Here is an 18,802-nt window from a genome sequence, read left to right on the forward strand (position 1 = left end):
ATATATATATATGTATATATATATATATATATATATATATATATATATATATATATATATATATATATATATCATCAGGGGAAGCACAAGAGAGAAATATAAGTCAGTTGATATACATCGAAGATGCGATTATTACACGAAAGTGCACTTGGGAACTTATCGTGTTTCATTTTTCCCCGTGGACTCATAGGGATATCTTATCACGCGCAAAATTGTGATCCTTTCGAGTATATATATATAACGCCAGAGAGCGTTATTGGATTACGTGTTAATTGACAGGCGCGCGAAAGAGAGACTTTTGGATGTTAATGTGCTGAGAGGTGCAACTGGAGGGATGTTTGATCATTATCTTGTGGAGGCTAAGGTGAAGATTTGTATGGGTTTTCAGAAAAGAAGAGTGAATGTTGGGGTGAAGAGGGTGGTGAGAGTAAGTGAGCTTGAGAAGGAGACTTGTGTGAGGAAGTACCAGGAGAGACTGAGTACAGAATGGAAAAAGGTGAGAACAATGGAAGTAAGGGGAGTGGGGGAGGAATGGGATGTATTTAGGGAATCAGTGATGGATTGCGCAAAAGATGCTTGTGGCATAAGAAGAGTGGGAGGTGGGTTGATTAGAAAGGGTAGTGAGTGGTGGGATGAAGAAGTAAGAGTATTAGTGAAAGAGAAGAGAGAGGCATTTGGACGATTTTTGCAGGGAAAAAATGCAATTGAATGGGAGATGTATAAAAGAAAGAGACAGGAGGTCAAGAGAAAGGTACAAGAGGTGAAAAAAAGGGCAAATGAGAGTTGGGGTGAGAGAGTATCATTAAATTTTAGGGAGAATAAAAAGATGTTCTGGAAGGAGGTAAATAAAGTGCGCAAGACAAGGGAGCAAATGGGAACTTCAGTGAAGGGCGCAAATGGGGAGGTGATAACAAATAATGGTGATGTGAGAAGGAGATGGAGTGAGTATTTTGAAGGTTTGTTGAATGTGTTTGATGATAGAGTGGCAGATATAGGGTGTTTTGGTCGAGGTGGTGTGCAAAGTGAGAGGGTTAGGGAAAATGATTTGGTAAACAGAGAAGAGGTAGTAAAAGCTTTGCGGAAGATGAAAGCCGGCAAGGCAGCAGGTTTGGATGGTATTGCAGTGGAATTTATAAAAAAAAAAAAAAGGGGGTGACTGTATTGTTGACTGGTTGGTAAGGTTATTTAATGTATGTATGACTCATGGTGAGGTGCCTGAGGATTGGCGGAATGCGTGCATAGTGCCATTGTACAAAGGCAAAGGGGATAAGAGTGAGTGCTCAAATTACAGAGGTATAAGTTTGTTGAGTATTCCTGGTAAATTATATGGGAGGGTATTGATTGAGAGGGTGAAGGCATGTACAGAGCATCAGATTGGGGAAGAGCAGTGTGGTTTCAGAAGTGGTAGAGGATGTGTGGATCAGGTGTTTGCTTTGAAGAATGTATGTGAGAAATACTTAGAAAAGCAAATGGATTTGTATGTAGCATTTATGGATCTGGAGAAGGCATATGATAGAGTTGATAGAGATGCTCTGTGGAAGGTATTAAGAATATATGGTGTGGGAGTCAAGTTGTTAGAAGCAGTGAAAAGTTTTTATCGATGATGTAAGGCATGTGTACGTGTAGGAAGAGAGGAAAGTGATTGGTTCTCAGTGAATGTAGGTTTGCGGCAGGGGTGTGTGATGTCTCCATGGTTGTTTAATTTGTTTATGGATGGGGTTGTTAGGGAGGTGAATGCAAGAGTTTTGGAAAGAGGGGCAAGTATGAAGTCTGTTGGGATGAGAGAGCTTGGGAAGTGAGTCAGTTGTTGTTCGCTGATGATACAGCGCTGGTGGCTGATTCATGTGAGAAACTGCAGAAGCTGGTGACTGAGTTTGGTAAAGTTTGTGAAAGAAGAAAGTTAAGAGTAAATGTGAATAAGAGCAAGGTTATTAGGTACAGTAGGGTTGAGGGTCAAGTCAATTGGGAGGTGAGTTTGAATGGAGAAAAACTGGAGGAAATGAAGTGTTTTAGATATCTGGGAGTGGATCTGGCAGCGGATGGAACCATGGAAGCGGAAGTGGATCATAGGGTGGGGGAGGGGGCGAAAATTCTGGGAGCCTTGAAGAATGTGTGGAAGTCGAGAACATTATCTCGGAAAGCAAAAATGGGTATGTTTGAAGGAATAGTGGTTCCAACAATGTTGTACGGTTGCGAGGCGTGGACTATGGATAGAGTTGTGCGCAGGAGGATGGATGTGCTGGAAATGAGATGTTTGAGGACAATGTGTGGTGTGAGGTGGTTTGATCGAGTAAGTAACGTAAGGGTAAGAGAGATGTGTGGAAATAAAAAGAGCGTGGTTGAGAGAGCAGAAGAGGGTGTTTTGAAATGGTTTGGTCACATGGAGAGAATGAGTGAGGAAAGATTGAACCAAGAGGATATATGTGTCGGAGGTGGAGGGAACGAGGAGAAGAGGGAGACCAAATTGGAGGTGGAAAGATGGAGTGAAAAAGATTTTGTGTGATCGGGGCCTGAACATGCAGGAGGGTGAAAGGAGGGCAAGGAATAGAGTGAATTGGAGCGATGTACAAAGAAAAGAGAAAAACAACGCAAGTCTCTAAGAATGTTGTGGGCAGTTTCGTAAATCGGTCATCGAGACCATAGTAAAATGTTTAGCAGGGCTCTTCGGTAACTGTATAACATCACTGTTTACAATCAGCACTGCATCAGGAACAATGATTAACGCTATATTCATAACATTGCAAGTTCTCACGTAACTCAGTACTCCGGCCGCAGTCGTTCCTCGTATCACGTAGCCACCCCGATATTATCATCGCGAGCAGCCTAGCCCAGCCCGGCATTATAAGTTAGACTTATGCTTGGCGTTGCGCTGTTATACGACCTTGGTGTGCTCAGGACCACATGCTGCAGTGGTCTCTTGATTGGGAAACTGACGATTTTCACACCAGCAGTCTTATCCCTGCCACTTGGAACAGAACTAACGATAGGCGTTGCTGTGTCAGGCGGCTCCGTGGATTGCAAAGACACTTCATATTCTCTGTAAGGTTTCCTCTAAATCTAGACTGAATAATGATCTAGACGCAAGTCACCTCCCAGTACCTAAATCTAATCTGAAATGAATTTTCATTCTATTTCCTAATACTGTAAGAAAGAGTTCCGAAAAGATGACGGTAAAACATTATTGACTAGCTATTGTTAATGATACAACTCACTTGAGTACACCATAGTTAAGGTAGTATCATTTATCTAGGGGTAGTGACACATGAAAATTTCAAGGCAAGAAATAAAAGAAAACTTCAAAGTGTAAAAGAATTATTCCACTGAACAAGCCACGTATGTTGGAGTTCCCCAAGCAGCAATCATGTCTCCAACCCTCTCTTCAATTTTTTTCGACATGACCTTCCATCACCTCCTTGCACACCACAATGTGAATATCCTTTCAATATGCAGACGATATTACAGTCACATCGCGGCATCCTGACGCTATGCAAACAACAACAGGCAACATCATATCACAAACTTAGAACACATCCTCAACCACACCAGAATGTCTGCATCTGCACAAAAGTCATCGTTCACCCTGTTAGCGCCTTACAGACGAGAACCCAACCCATGAATGGGCCACGTGCATACTGCGACTATATGTAGTCTTGAAATTACCCTTAATACCTGAAGATGTTCACGACCACCTCTGAGATTATAGCTAAAAAGCTGATTAATTTAGCCACTAGGCTATAGAAGGTGGCTTAGAGGGACGGAAAAGGGAGGGGTTGGAAACCTTTCACTTCTTCTATTTCAGTTTCTAAATGAAAGAGCATATGAGGGAGCCAGGTAAGGAAAGCTCATCCTCACTGAAGGAATATGATGTGGTGTCTGGGTATGTGCGTTTGTAAACAAGATGATGGTGGGTGTAACACGACGCTGACGCCCCCAGTGACCCTGGCAGTTGAGAGACGCGAAGCCCAAATAACCTACACCTTCCCGTCTCCATAAATGGACAGTCACCCCCACTCAACAAAACACCAGCTCTTCTGGGCATTATGTACGATGCACATATGACATTCTCTCCCCACACCCTACGCATCAACACAAAGGCGACAGTTAAACTACAGGCTCTCTGAACGTTTCCTTATACCAGATTTGGACACGAAGAACATCTTAAGTGTCCTATACAAAGAATTCATCTGCTCCATCCAAAACTCGGAACCCCTTTTCTAGGGAATCCCGTAGCTTCAAGACTGCTATAGAGCCAGTAAGAGGAAAAGGGTGAATTCTTTTGGAGCGAAAAGTTCTACGGGATTGTACGCCAACGTTATACTTTCGCCGAAGGTGACTTTTCACTCACAGTGTAGCCAGAACAGGCGAAGTCCGGTAACGCCGTGAGGTAAAGTATCTTATTTTTACATACTTCTTTTCTATGTTAGATGTGACGGCAGGGGCAGTTGAGGCCTTAATCAAGGCCATCCTCCGCGTTGTACAGTTAGGTTCGGTAAAATGCTATCTGCTGGCTATGTGAGCCTGTTGGGAAATGACCGGTGTAGACCCCGTTGCTCACCAACGTGAGATGAAGGGTATTCGAGTACACAGTATTCGAATAGTTATTTCCTATTAGCCAGGCCCATAGCCTAGCGATAGATTCCCACCTGTGACACAGGGGTCCCAGGTTCGATCCTGGCTATTGGAGGTTTGTATGTTCTATGAAGGTGCGCGTTCATATGCACTTTGTTCGTATATATATATATATATATATATATATATATATATATATATATATATATATATATATGGGAGCGGGGGGCTGGAAATCCTCCCCTCTCGTTTTTTTTTTTTTTTTTAATTTTCCAAAAGAAGGAACAGAGAAGAGGGCCAGGTGAGGATATTCCCTCAAAGGCCCAGTCCTCTGTTCTTAGCGCTACCTCGCTATCGCGGGAAATAGCGAATAGTATGAAAAAAAAAATATATATATATATATATATATATATATATATATATATATATATATATATATATATATATATATATATATATCGCATTTCCCGCGTTAGCGAGGTAGCGTTAAGGACAGAGAACTAAGCCTTGGAAGGAATATTCTCTCTTGGTCCCTTCTCTGTTCCTTCTTTCGGAAAATTAAAAAACGAGAGGAAAGGATCTCCAGCCCCCCGCTCCCTCCCCTTTTAGTCTCCTTCTACGACACGCAGGGAATACGTGGAAAGTGTGTGTGTGTGTGTGTGTGTGTGTGTGTGTGTGTTAATACTAGTGTAGAATTCTAAGCAGTTTGTTCTAAGATGATGCTGCTCAGGTGACTATCTACTGACTCTCTCGAGAAATACCATGTAGGAAAGACGAACTGTGCCTGGTGATGAAATGTGTGAGGGAGACGTGCGTCGTGACACGACCCAGCCCTCAGATAGTGATCATCTCATCGTAGATGTCGTTACGACCAGCGGAGCTGACGACCCTCTGACGTGTATGATAGCTAGCTACCATCCTCTCTGGTGCGTTGTGGGAAAAATCTTGCCCATACACCAAAACAAGATAAACACTGTCAGCAACATCACGATGTCGTCTGGCCTTCCACAAAACTTGCCCGCCCACTCGAAGAATTCCGGAAAGACTCTGTCTGAGAATGAAACACTAGCATGACTGCAGGTCTCTGGGCCCCACCACTGGTCTCTGGGCTCCACCACAGGTCTCTGGGCTCCACCAGGACACCACCGTAGGTCTTTGGACTCCACTGGGACACCGCCACAGTACTGTGGGCTCCTCCAAACACCACCTCAGGTCTCTGGATTTCACCAGAGCACTATCACAGGCCTCTGGGCTCCACCAGAGCACCACTATAAGTTTCTGGGCTCCACAGTGCACTACCATAGGTGTCTGGGCTCCACAGTGCACTACCATAGGTGTCTGGGCTCCACAGTGCACTACCATAGGTGTCTGGGCTCCACAGTGCACTACCATAAGTGTCTGGGCTCCACATGAGCACCACGTCAGATGTTTTGGCTCCACAGGGCACTGTCGTAGGTCCCTGGGCTCCACCTGAGAACCACTACATGTATCTGGGCTCCAGCAGGGCACTGCCATAGGTCTCTGGGGTCTTCTAGGGCACCACCTGCTAATCATTGTGCAGTCCTTGCCTGTTATTTTTACGGTCATTAACTTCACATTTACGCAGGGTAATCAGTCTCTTCATGTTTCCAAACCGAAGTTGTTTGTTACCAGAATGAACACTCGGCTGTATCCCCTATAATCTCTGTTTTTCTCCGGTAACTGATACCGTCATTTGCGATTTGTATTTTAATCAGAATGCATTTTCCACTTTTACGGAACTCAGTGAGATCTGAAAGCAGCCGTTAATGATAGCGAAGATAATATGTCTACCATTTCTTTAAAGAAATCTTACTTCAGTTCCATGATACTATTTGAATGAAACTGTATTGGTAGTTGATGATATTTGTACAATATTATATGTTTAATTACTGACATAACTAATCGCAGATTAAAGTTGTTTCTAAGTTTTAGAGTTCTAATATCGATCTTAGATAGAAAAGAAAATGACGCACAACTTTCTTTAAATGCGCTTCTTCGTCAGGCACATCATTGTTGTTTCAAAAAAGGTTTGGAACACCAGTTAAGACGATATTACACAAGCATCTATTGAGTCAATTTCTTACATCTAAAATATCCTGATTTCCATCTTTTCTTTTTTTTTCTCTCTCTCTTTTACGTGCTCTGACCAACACGCGATTAGAACCAACGGACCAGTCAATACGTCTACGTTAACATAAACAAACATCTTCCTGGAAGAATCTGTGGTTATTACTATGTGTATGATCGCGTAGAAAGGCCAGGCATGCTAAAGAGCGTATCTGAGTGCGCTCAAGGTTGGCGGGAAGAGAAACTGAAAGTTTATATCACAGACGTAGCATGGGAGAGTTCAGAGAACTCTTTCCCGAGTGCCAGTGTTATTGTATTGTTACCTTCCTCTTCACTGACTTTGTCGCTTACATGGAATTTCTAAAGCCCCATAAACAATGATGGTACTTCATATATTCAATAAGGTGTTCTTCAGACTGGCGCTTCCATTCTGGAGTGAATGCTACAAAGCTCAGGGCGAAATTTTATCTGCCTCAGATAAACCAAATGGTATAAATGTAAATACAATTAATGAGATGTTTAGCGCATTCATGATAATAAATTTAGACTTCATTTTTATAGAAAAATGATAGAACAATATTAATGTAGCTTTAATGAGTTTGAAGTATTATATATTTGTGAAAATTTGAACTTACTAGGATATATATCTCTACTAAGATAACTGAGGGAAACTTTCGGGATCAAGAGCTATTTCATAATGCTTGATGGGTCGTGAAACTGACACAAATTTATGAAAAATCAGCGACATGTCAGGAAAGTGACAAAAAAATTGCTAGTGTGACGTCGCCTTTTGTGATACGTTTGGCAATACTTATCCCAAGGACATCAAACACTACGTCCATGTTGACATTGTTGAGACAAGGTCATTTGAGTGCTTTGAACTCGAGAACACCTGTATAGGGTTGTGCCTGCATCGCCAGCGTTTTTGTGGCCTATCAGACACTGAGCAGGAAACTCGTTTTGTGCAGCAGATTCCACTGACTTGATGGGCTCGTCGTTGTGGCAGCTTAAGACGGGATCTTCTGCCTTAACGGCTCAGACACAGTGGGAAGCACCAAGGTCATCGGAATCCTACACTAGGAGTGGCTACAACAACCACAGCAGTCATTTTTATCCCAAGGTTAGTATTCCCCACAGGGTCAGATCTCACCCTCTCAAACCTTGGGTCTGTGTGGTCTGTGTAACTATGTAACACACTCTCTCTCTCTCTCTCTCTCTCTCTCTCTCTCTCTCTCTCTCTCTCTCTCTCTCTCTCTCTCTCTCTCTATCTATCTATCTATCTCTATCTCTTTCTGCGGTCACCGTCTCCACAAGGACTCTTATTTCCACACACAGGAGTCGTTATTTCAGCCGTAACAATATGATACACCCATCGCATTCATTCTTCTCAATATTGGTAATAACCACATCAGTCGGTTACGCTGGTAGATCATTTTGTACACTCGTGTCACTGTCTGATTTTGCATCATCGTTTACCAGGGACACCAACAGCGTCAGCAGTGTTAGCACGGGTTCCCTTCAGGATGGCCATCTTGCTCAGGAGGGTGGCGCGTTAAGTGGCTGTAGGACACTAAGGCGATCTGTTCTTCGTCGGTAGAATCTGGGCGAGTTTTCTAGGGCAAGAAAGTCTTCAGTTTCTGAACATTTTTACAAGGTTATCTGCCTTCATATCGAAGTCCTTGGTTAAGCTTCACACCTGTTCGACCACTTGATATGTATTAATTGGTATATGTCGGGGGTTTGCAACTCATTTTCTCGGCCACATGTTTTGTCAAAAATTTACAAATATGGTCGGAAGGATGACATCCAAAGTAATTACATTATACAACAAAACTTCATCTAACATAATTTTTGTGTATGGTGTCCTGTAATTTCTAACGCTATTCTTGCTTTTCTGCGAAAAATGACATTAGAGGATACGTTCTCTTTACATTAGTTTTAGAATGGTATATTAATGGTTATGTACATTTAAGTTAGTTTCAGAATGAGATAATAAAGGTTATGTACTCTCGTAGTTTGGTTGTAAAGTGATATAATAAAGGCTACGTATTAAGTGTGCAAATCATATATAAAGATTGTGCTCTCTCATTCTAGGAAGAAATGTGAAAACTTCTCGCTTACAACCAGTTTTGCTAGAAGGACAAGTCTGAAGGACACCGGAAATGCTTCATACTACATTTATGATAACTTAATATCGTCGTAATCCGAAGAATGGCAAGGGAGAAAAGGAAGCAGAGACGATGAGGTAAGTCGAAGAGGCCTCTCTCTCTCTCTCTCTCTCTCTCTCTCTCTCTCTCTCTCTCTCTCTCTCTCTCTCTCTCTCTCTCTCTCTCTCTCTCTCTCTCATCTTTCTGTCATATTTTTTTTTTCTGTAAGTACGCTCTCTGTTTTCTTTCCTCCAACTCTTCTCCTTACTAGGGTGGTGAAGTGAGATTTAAGATTGGATGTGTGTGAGATCCCCAGCAGCAGGCGGATGGTCCAACTAAGGCGAACCAAGTGGCTCATAGTTACTTTCTGCTGTTGACCTTGTTGATTCAGATGGAGGTTACAGGAAGTATTTTTTTCAACTCATTTTTTGCCGTTTACGCCACTGATTTATTAATGTGGCAACACTTTTCATCCTGTGAGCGGTAGAGCAAAAACATTACACAGTTTTCAGTTTGGGGGATCTTTGTCCGACCCAAGTGGGCAAGCATTTATATAACATTGGATGTTATATATTTGATTCAGTACATAAGCTTACGATCTTTCGTATGATACACTTATCCGCATGAGTCGAGAAGCGGATGCAGTCTGAGAATTTCAGATACATCATCGTTATCAGGAAGCTGTTGTGCCAATTCCTGCAAACTTTGTTTTGACTTATCCCTTGCACTTGCAGGAACTGTAGCAACAGCGTGTTTGATTATGACTGACTCTCAGTTCTTACTAATTGCTCAACATACCTCGAGACCAGAATAAATCATGTTTGCTCTGGAGCCAGATGACAGATATGAAGGCGTTAATATTAAATAGATTCCGGTCAGATTGCTGTAGATTCCCTCTCACACAGATGTTCGAAAATATAGTAAAATTAATGCCTTAGTTAAACTTGCGGCAGATAAATAGGGTTTTGTGTTTAAAAAGTTTTATCAAAAAAGAATAATAATAAATGACACGTACAAACTACTGTCAAGTGCAGGTAGGTTCCAATAGATCCATTTTCATCACAATGAGGTGTGTCAAGTGTGTATAGGCTACGCGATTGTTTCCCCAAGTAGGTTGCGGTAATACGCTAAGCTACGTTTACCAAAAGCAGTTTAGCTTCTGTGGATATATTAATCACATTAGATATTAAGTGTGTGGTCAGGGATATGGGCACATCGGATCGCTTTGTATGAGAGTCCGGGGAAAATTGCTCCATCTGAAAAGAAAGTCACAGATCCTTATTGTTAATGGTAAGATTCCTAGAATTATGAAGTTATATCCGCTTTCCGCATCAAGTAAATAAGTCAACTTCTTACGTAGAAAGACCGTAACCTAATGTAATGATTCAACTTTGTTTTATTTGATGTGATTGCTTGGCCAGTGGGGTCTGACATAGAATTTATAACCTCCTACACCTAGTGCGCTACCGCACGGTCACCACAAGTCAGCCACTTGTTGTCGGTAAGACAACAAATCTTCCCATTTTCATCAAACTTCTCCCCCCCCCCCCCCCCCCACTCCTCTCATGGATATCATGCAACTAGAAATGGAAAAGAGTTGTTCGTTTTTGAAGATGGGAAAATCCCTAACAACACTAGGAAAAATCGTGTAAGTCGAATACGAGTTAAAATGTTAAGGCTACGTGTACCAAAAGCAGCTTAACCTCTGTGGGCAAACACATCGTGATTTTTTTTGTTTGTTCTAAATTCCCCATGAATGCGCAACAGATTAACTGACAACACCTGTAATGAGAACATATAAAGATCGTTGATCATGTCTGCTATATGCACGAGTTTTCGCGTCTCCCCTTCCTTCTTCATCAGTGATGACGGAAGAACCGGAGTTTTATAACGAATACAGTGTTTAACCGAAGGGTTCTTATCTAGTGATATGATAAACAGATTGCGTATTTGGTGCACTTGGTCCGGCCAATTACTGCTGAATTTCCTGAAGTCACGTTCACTCTGATAAACAACAGATCTTACTGTGATAACATTTGCTACTGAGTATTTCTATAGAAATTGTATTTTAAGACTAACATCTTTCTCATATGTTGTACGTATGTTCTGTATATACTGTCGTTACATGCAGAATATTCACTGATATACTTTCTGGTTGTTTCATGTCGATTCATATACACGTATGTGATATTTCTTGCTTTTCGGTAGGTCTTTTGTTTGTGCCTGTGTTATACAGGAAAATTATTTTGATGTTAGGATGTTCGAAAGACTAGTTAGCAATCGAGGACAGTTGTATGATTATCAGTGTTCGTATTATCGAAGTTATCAGTAGTAGTTGTTGTAATGGCGGTTGTGGTGTAATTGTTTGTTGTTGTAACGGGTATTACGTGATTCTTTTTCATGAGGAAAGTATACCAGTAATACTGATCCATCTGTAATGAAAATGGAGTGAGGTACCAGTCGTGGCTTCTCCTCGAGACTAGGATAGTCACCCATCATCAACTGAGGATGAGCCCCAGCTAGGCGTGCCAACAGTAAGAAGACTGTGGGGTTTTCCCCCCTTTCCCGGGCAGGGGGAGTTCCCTGCACCACCAAGCATAGATAGGGGAAACCCAAACTCCCCCTGCCCGTTCCCTCCTGTCGTTCAGGAAGCTTTAGGAAACTCTAGACACTTGGTCTAAGACGGACGATCCAAGTATATGAAAGATTGGCTTACGTAAAGGGACAAACGAGTGACGGGAAGCAGTAAGATTTCCTTTTTTTTTCATTAAGGTGACTCACTCACTACCCCTGCCTTCCTCTACCACAGATACCAGCAACCACCACTCACCACTACCACTCCCTACCACAGCCACAACCCGTACCACAATCACCACCCCCACCGGTGCCACGTTCACCACCAATCGTGCCATCCGTTACACTCCATTTGCTTTCGTCTACCGCAGTCACCATCACCGCCGCTAGTATCCCTGCCACCATCTACCACAGTCACCACCATCACCACTGCTACCACCATCACCTGCTACCATCACCTGCCACCACTTCAACCGCCTCAGAGCCAAGGTCGACTTCTCACGTCACCCTCCACTTCTCTCTCTCTCTCTCTCTCTCTCTCTCTCTCTCTCTCTCTCTCTCTCTCTCTCTCTCTCTCTATATATATATATATATATATATATATATATATATATATATATATATATATATATATATATATATATATATCTTCAGTAAGAGATATTCTAGTGTTCTGTAACATGTTTATCAGCTAAAAGCAAGCTAACTGTAACCGATCTTAGTTAGACGGCTGTGAAGACCTAAGTTCAAATTACAGATCTTAAGAGTCCCAACTTTACTCGTTAAAGGTTGTGAGTAATGGTGAATGCATATTTGTATTTTGTAATCTCTTATTCGTAATGACCTGTTTGTGTATGTAGCCGTAGTTGATTACGTATTTGTGCATGTAATCGTACTTGATTACCAATTTGTGTATGTAATCGTACTTGATTACCAATTTGAGTATGTAATCGTACTAGATTACCAATTTGTGTATGTAATCGTACTAGATTACCAATTTGTGTATGTAATCGTACTTGATTACCAATTTGTGCATGTAATCGTACATGATTACCTATTTGTGTATGTAATCGTACTTGATTACCAATTTGAGTATGTAATCGTACTAGATTACCAATTTGTGTATGTAATCGTACTTGATTACCAATTTGTGCATGTAATCGTACTTGATTACCAATTTGTGTATGTAATCGTACTTGATTACCAATTTGAGTATGTAATCGTACTAGATTACCAATTTGTGTATGTAATCGTACTTGATTACCAATTTGTGTATGTAATCGTACTTGATTACCTATTTGTGTATATAATCGTACTTGATTACCTATTTGTGTATGCAGTCATGGTCAGTTATGTGTTTCATGAATGCACGTAAATCTGTTCTCCTCATGGAGCCCCATCTCTTTGTCTCACGTTTTGGTCGTACATTTAATCATACGTTTGATCATACATTTACCTCCTCTTCGTTGGCGTTGGCTCCGTTCGTCCTTTGTTTACATTTCTGACGGATGTGTCTTCTCACAAACCTCCGGACTGTTATCACGTCGAACCCACTCGTTGTGCGGCTGGCTCTCTCTCTCTCTCTCTCTCTCTCTCTCTCTCTCTCTCTCTCTCTCTCTCTCTCTCTCTCTCTCTCTCTCTCTCTCTCTCTATCTATCTATCTGTCTCCAGCAGGGAAGTGTTACACGCACGAAGAGTGTGTGTGACACCTATACACGTGCGTACCTACGGTTCCCCTAATGATGATAATGACACCAGTAAAGAATATATATATATATATATATATATATATATATATATATATATATATATATATATATATATATATATATATATGGGATAGGGGAGAAATAATACTTCTCACGTATTCCCTGCGTGTCGTAGAAGGCGGCTAAAAGGGAAGGGAGCAGGGGGCTGGAAATCCTCCCCTCTCGTTTTTAATTTTCCAAAAGAAGGAACAGAGAATGGGGCCAAGTGAGGATATTCCCTCAAAGGCTCAGTCCTCTGTTCTTAACGCTACCTCGCTAAGGCGGGAAATAGCGAATAGTATGAAGAAGAATATATATATATATATATATATATATATATATATATATATATATATATATATATATATATATATATATATATATATATATATATATACGTTCTGTATTGGTACAGAAACTTTCATTTGAGTATTGATCACCTCCAGAGTCTACATACCTGTGCTGATACCTTTACCTGTCATAGGTGTGTTGATAAACTTGAATTTACCTGAACCAAACAGCAAAATGTCTGACCCTTCCTGTACTTACAGTCCTGAGTTGGACCATTGCCTCTCTCGGGGAGAGGTTGCCTGACCGTCATTAAGTTACCACAGAACCCATAGACGTGGTGTGCATACAGGATTGTACAATACCTGCTAGGTCAGTACCTCCAGAACTGCCTTTCTGTACTTGTTGCCATATTAGATCATGCAGCTCCTGTCTAATGTACGTCAAGAAAACGGTGGCACATGTTCCCATTAGTGTAACGTTCTACCTCGGATACTTGAAAAGCATCATAGATTTGCTTATTGTAAATAGGTCTTTTCTTGTACGTAATCCAGTCACTGTTAATCAACCGTTTTAAACTTCACTTACCATGTAATTTGCCAAATTGGTGTTATCCAAACCATGTCAGCACCCAAACCACGTCACCACTTTTCTATGTAACCTATAATGTATTTCAGTCACTAAGGGGCCCATAGTCACTGGACCTTTTTATGCATTCTGTATCCTCTCTTGCGCCCCCGCTCACAAGATGGGTAGGGGTGATGTAATAAATTAGCCGCAAATGCATCGATAAAAAAAATCATTATCAGTCACGACCAGCCCCACGCACAGAACTCGTCCCACGAAGTCAGAAACTGGTGGGCCTGGTTTGGCTTGCTCCTTCGTCCTCTAACGTGGGTAAGTCCAGGGTCGCTTCCAGTGATGACTAACCCTGGAGGACGCAAGTGTCTATACTTCGCTGTTGTTATACTGCACGTAAGCCGCCTAAGGCAGGGTGTGCCCGCGTAACTCGGAACACGAAACTGTCGGTACGTAGTGCACTTTGGGTTTGGAGAATCTAATACCATCCATGCACTGAAAAGAATATATATATATATATATATATATATATATATATATATATATATATATATATATATATATACATGTGTGTGTGTGTGTGTGTGTGTGTGTGTGTATATGTGTGTGTGTGTGTGTGTGTGTGTGTGTGAAAGCCGGCAAGGCAACGGGTTTGGATGGTATTGCAGTGGAATTTATGAAAAAAGGGGGTGACTGTGTTGTTGACTGGTTGGTAAGGATATTTAATATATGTATGACTCATGGTGAGGTGCCTGAGGATTGGCGGAATGCTTGCATAGTGCCGTTGTACAAAGGCAAAGGGGATAAAGGTGTGTGCTCGAAGTACAGAGGTACAAGTTTGTTGAGTATTCCTGGGAAATTATATGGGAGAATATTGAATGAGAGGGGGAAAGCATGTACAGAGCATCAGATTGGGGAAGAGCAGTGTGGTATCAGAAGTGGTAGAAGATGTGTGGATCAGGTGTTTGCTTTGAAGAATGTATGTGAGAAATACTTAGAAAAACAAATGGATTTGTATGTAGTATTTATGGATCTGGAGAAGGCATATGATAGAGTTGATAGAGATGCTCTGTGAAAAGGTAGTAAAAAGGAGGCAAGTTGCTAAAAGTAGTGAAAAGTTTTTATCGAGGATGTAAGGCATGTGTACGTGTAGGAAGAGGTGATAGTGATTGGTTCTCAGTGAATGTCGGTTTGTGGCAGGGGTGCGTGATGTTTCCATGGTTGTTTAATTTGTTTATGGATGGGGTTGTTAGGGAGGTGAATGCAAGAGTTTTGGAGAGAGGGGCAAGTATGAAGTCTGTTGTGGATGAGAGGGCTTGGAAAGTGAGTCAGTCGTTCGCTGATGATGCAGCGCTGGTGGCTGATTCGAGTGAGAAACTGCAGAAGCTGGTCACTAATTTTGGCAAAGTGTGTGAAAGAAGAAAGCTGAGAGTAAATGTGAATAAGAGCAAGGTTATTAGGTACAGTAGGGTTGAGGGACAAGTCAATTGAGAGGTAAGCTTGAATGGAGAAAAACTGGAGGAAGTGAAGTGTTTTAGGTATCTGGGAGTGGATTTGGCAGCGGATGGAACCATGGAAGCGGAAGTGAGTCACAGGGTGGGGGAGGGGGCGAAAGTTCTGGGAGCGTTGAAAAATGTGTGGAAGGCGAGAACATTATCTCGGAAAGCAAAAATGGGTATGTTTGAAGGAATAGTGGTTCCAACAATGTTATATGGTTGCGAGGCATGGGCTATAGATAGAGTTGTGCGGAGGGTGGATGTGTTGGAAATGAGATGTTTGAGGGCAATATGTGGTGTGAGGTGGTTTGATCGAGTAAGTAATGAAAGGGTACGAGAGATGTGTGGTAATAAAAAGAGTGTGGTTGAGAGAGCAGAAGAGGGTGTTTTGAAATGGTTTGGTCACATGGAGAAAATGAGTGAGGAAAGATTGACAAACAGGGTATATGTGTCAGAGGTGGAAGAAACGAGGAGAAGTGGAAGACCAAACTGAAGGTGGAAGGATGGAGTGAAAAAGATTTTGAGCGATCAGGGCTTGAACATGCAGGAGGGTGAAAGGCGTTCAAGGAATAGAGTGAATTGGAACGATATGGTATACCGGGGTCGACGTGCTGTCAATGGATTGAAGCAGGGTATGTGAAGCGTCTGGGGTAAACCATGGAAGTTTTGTAGGGCGTGGATGCGGAAAGGGAGCTGTGGTTTCGGGGCATTAAACATGACAGCTAAAGACTGAGTGTGAACGAACTGACCTTTGTTGTCTTTTCCTAGCGCTAGCTCACGCGCATGCGGGGGGGAAGGGATTGTCATTTCATGTGTGGTGGGGTGGCGACGGGAATAAATAAAGGCAGCAAATATGAATTATGTACATGTGTATATATGTATATTCCTATGTATGTATATATATGTATACGTTGAAATGTATAGGTATGTATATGTACGTGTGTGGACATGTATCTTTATACATGTGTATGTGGGTGGGTTGGGCCATTGTTACGTCTGTTTCCTTGCGCTACCTCGCTAACGCGGGAGACAGCGACAAAGTATAATAAATATAAAATGAATAAATGAATATATATATATATATATATATATATATATATATATATATATATATATATATATATATTTATATATATTCAACATGGATTCTGTGAGCTTGTATAACATTTGTGCGTATGTGTACACACGCGTCTGCGTGAATAGTGCATATGCATGTCTGTCTAAGCGTTTGTAACTCTGCTCATGTGTGTGTGTGTGTGTGTGTGTGTGTGTGTGTGTGTGTGTGTGTGTGTGTGTGTGTGTTTGTAATTACTTACTTGTATGTACGGGGAGGGAATTTTACACTGTGGGGAGCGCAGCCTCATTTCCTTCACATTTCCATTACACACATTTCTGACTTCCCTTCTGTACGTACTCGTCCTCCTGGCTTATCTTGTTCCACTTGACTTTCCTGACGCGTCTCTTGCACACGGTCGACGCTGTGAGGTTGTGAGGGCAGACCCCAGTCATACCGACCAAACATGACTGATCACAACACTCACAGTTCATACATGTTCCTCAACACACTGTATAAAGTCTCTTTATTTTCGCACAGTAACCTGTTGAATGATGGTGATCATGGAACCCTAATTATTCAAATTATATGGAATAAAGGAATGGAATGTCGTCCAGGCATAATTTATTATGGCTAAAAAAAGAAAAAAGTTTTATACAAATGTACAAAGAATTATAACAAAATCACAGCCAGAGTTGGGATACTAATGATAACAGTAATGATGATAATAATAATAATAATAATAATAATAATAATAATAATAATAATAATAATGATAATGATAATAATGATAATTAATATCATTATTATTATTATTATTATTATTATTATTATTATTATTATTATCATAATGATTATTATCATTATTATATTAAACGTATTAACAATGATAATGATAATAATGACAAAAATAACAACAACATTAACAATATTTGTATCAATATTGATATAATGATAATGAGTATAATCATGATGTAATAATGATGAGAATAATCATATAATGAGAAAAAATAGTAGTAATGTACTGTCCTTCCAATCCAGTACATTGTAACGTGCTAGGCCCACCAGACACCTGGGTAGGGGAAGGTGGCCCGTGCCTCCCAAGGTCCATAAAAACTGATGCCACAACTTCTTTGGGCTCTCCTTCTGCACGAGAGAGTCCTGGGGATATCCCAGCACACACGGCACAACACGCTCACCAGTACACACACTCCAGACTCTTAACCTGGCTCTACTGTGGCGAGATGTGAGGGTGGGTGTAGATATACATACGCTCACAAAGGTTGAGGAGTTAAATGATAATCATAATGATGATGATGATAATAATATATGTAATAATGATGATAATAGTAATAATAATAATAATAATAATAATAATAATAATAATAATAATAATAATAAGTGATAATGATGAAAATAATGAAAATAATGAATAATAATGATACTAATGATAGTAAAGATTGTGATAACAATAATGAAAAACGATGATAATGATGATGATGATATTAATAATAATAATAGTAATAATAATAATGATTATTATTATTATTATTTTTGTTATTATTACTATTATTATTATTATTATTATTATTATTATTATTATTATTATTATTATTATTATTTCTTTTTTTCCTGTCCATTTGACTGTGCTGTTTTCTGTCGCACAGACAGCAAAGTCCATGTTGTAACTATGTATATACAAAATGACACAGGTCAAACTGCAGAAGATCGGAGATAACATATCCTTGCTGCTGGGAATAGCACAGCCCTGGGCTGCAGGAGTTTGTGGGAAGAGGTCCTGGGGGTAATTATAAACAAACGAATACACACACACACACACACACACACACACACACACACATATATATATATATATATATATATATATATATATATATATATATATATATATATATATATATATATATATAATCACACGTATAAACAGTGAGTTATATTACCAAAGGAGGGCAGTGAGAGGCTTGGAGATAAGATATATGATTAGGATGTTTATCTGAGGGTACGTGAACATGGTAAGGCATAAGACTACGTGCGTGACATCACGTAAATTATATATATGTATATGTGTGTGTGTGTGTGTGTGTGTGTGTGTGTGTGTGTGTACGTGTTTATTTTTTCTATATTCATATTATATATATATATATATATATATATATATATATATATATATATATATATATATATATATGGGGGGGTTGGGCCATTTCTTTCGTCTGTTTCCTTGCGCTACCTCGCAAA

General features: G+C 40.5%; 1 protein-coding gene across 3 annotated transcripts in view; it reads right to left on the reverse strand.

Annotated features, from left to right (window-relative positions):
* Window positions 1-17,159: 17,159 nt before the first annotated feature.
* Window positions 17,160-18,802, reverse strand: part of LOC139755431 (uncharacterized) — a 26,904-nt gene continuing 25,261 nt past the window's right edge. For all 3 annotated transcript variants that reach the window (XM_071673733.1, XM_071673732.1, XM_071673734.1), the window contains exon 2: window positions 17,160-18,802. This exon is cut by the window's right edge and continues 1,164 nt beyond it. The gene's annotated coding sequence lies outside the window, so the exon portion shown is untranslated.

Source organism: Panulirus ornatus, chromosome 19 (genome assembly GCF_036320965.1).
Source record: "Panulirus ornatus isolate Po-2019 chromosome 19, ASM3632096v1, whole genome shotgun sequence".
NCBI lineage: Eukaryota > Metazoa > Arthropoda > Malacostraca > Decapoda > Palinuridae > Panulirus > Panulirus ornatus.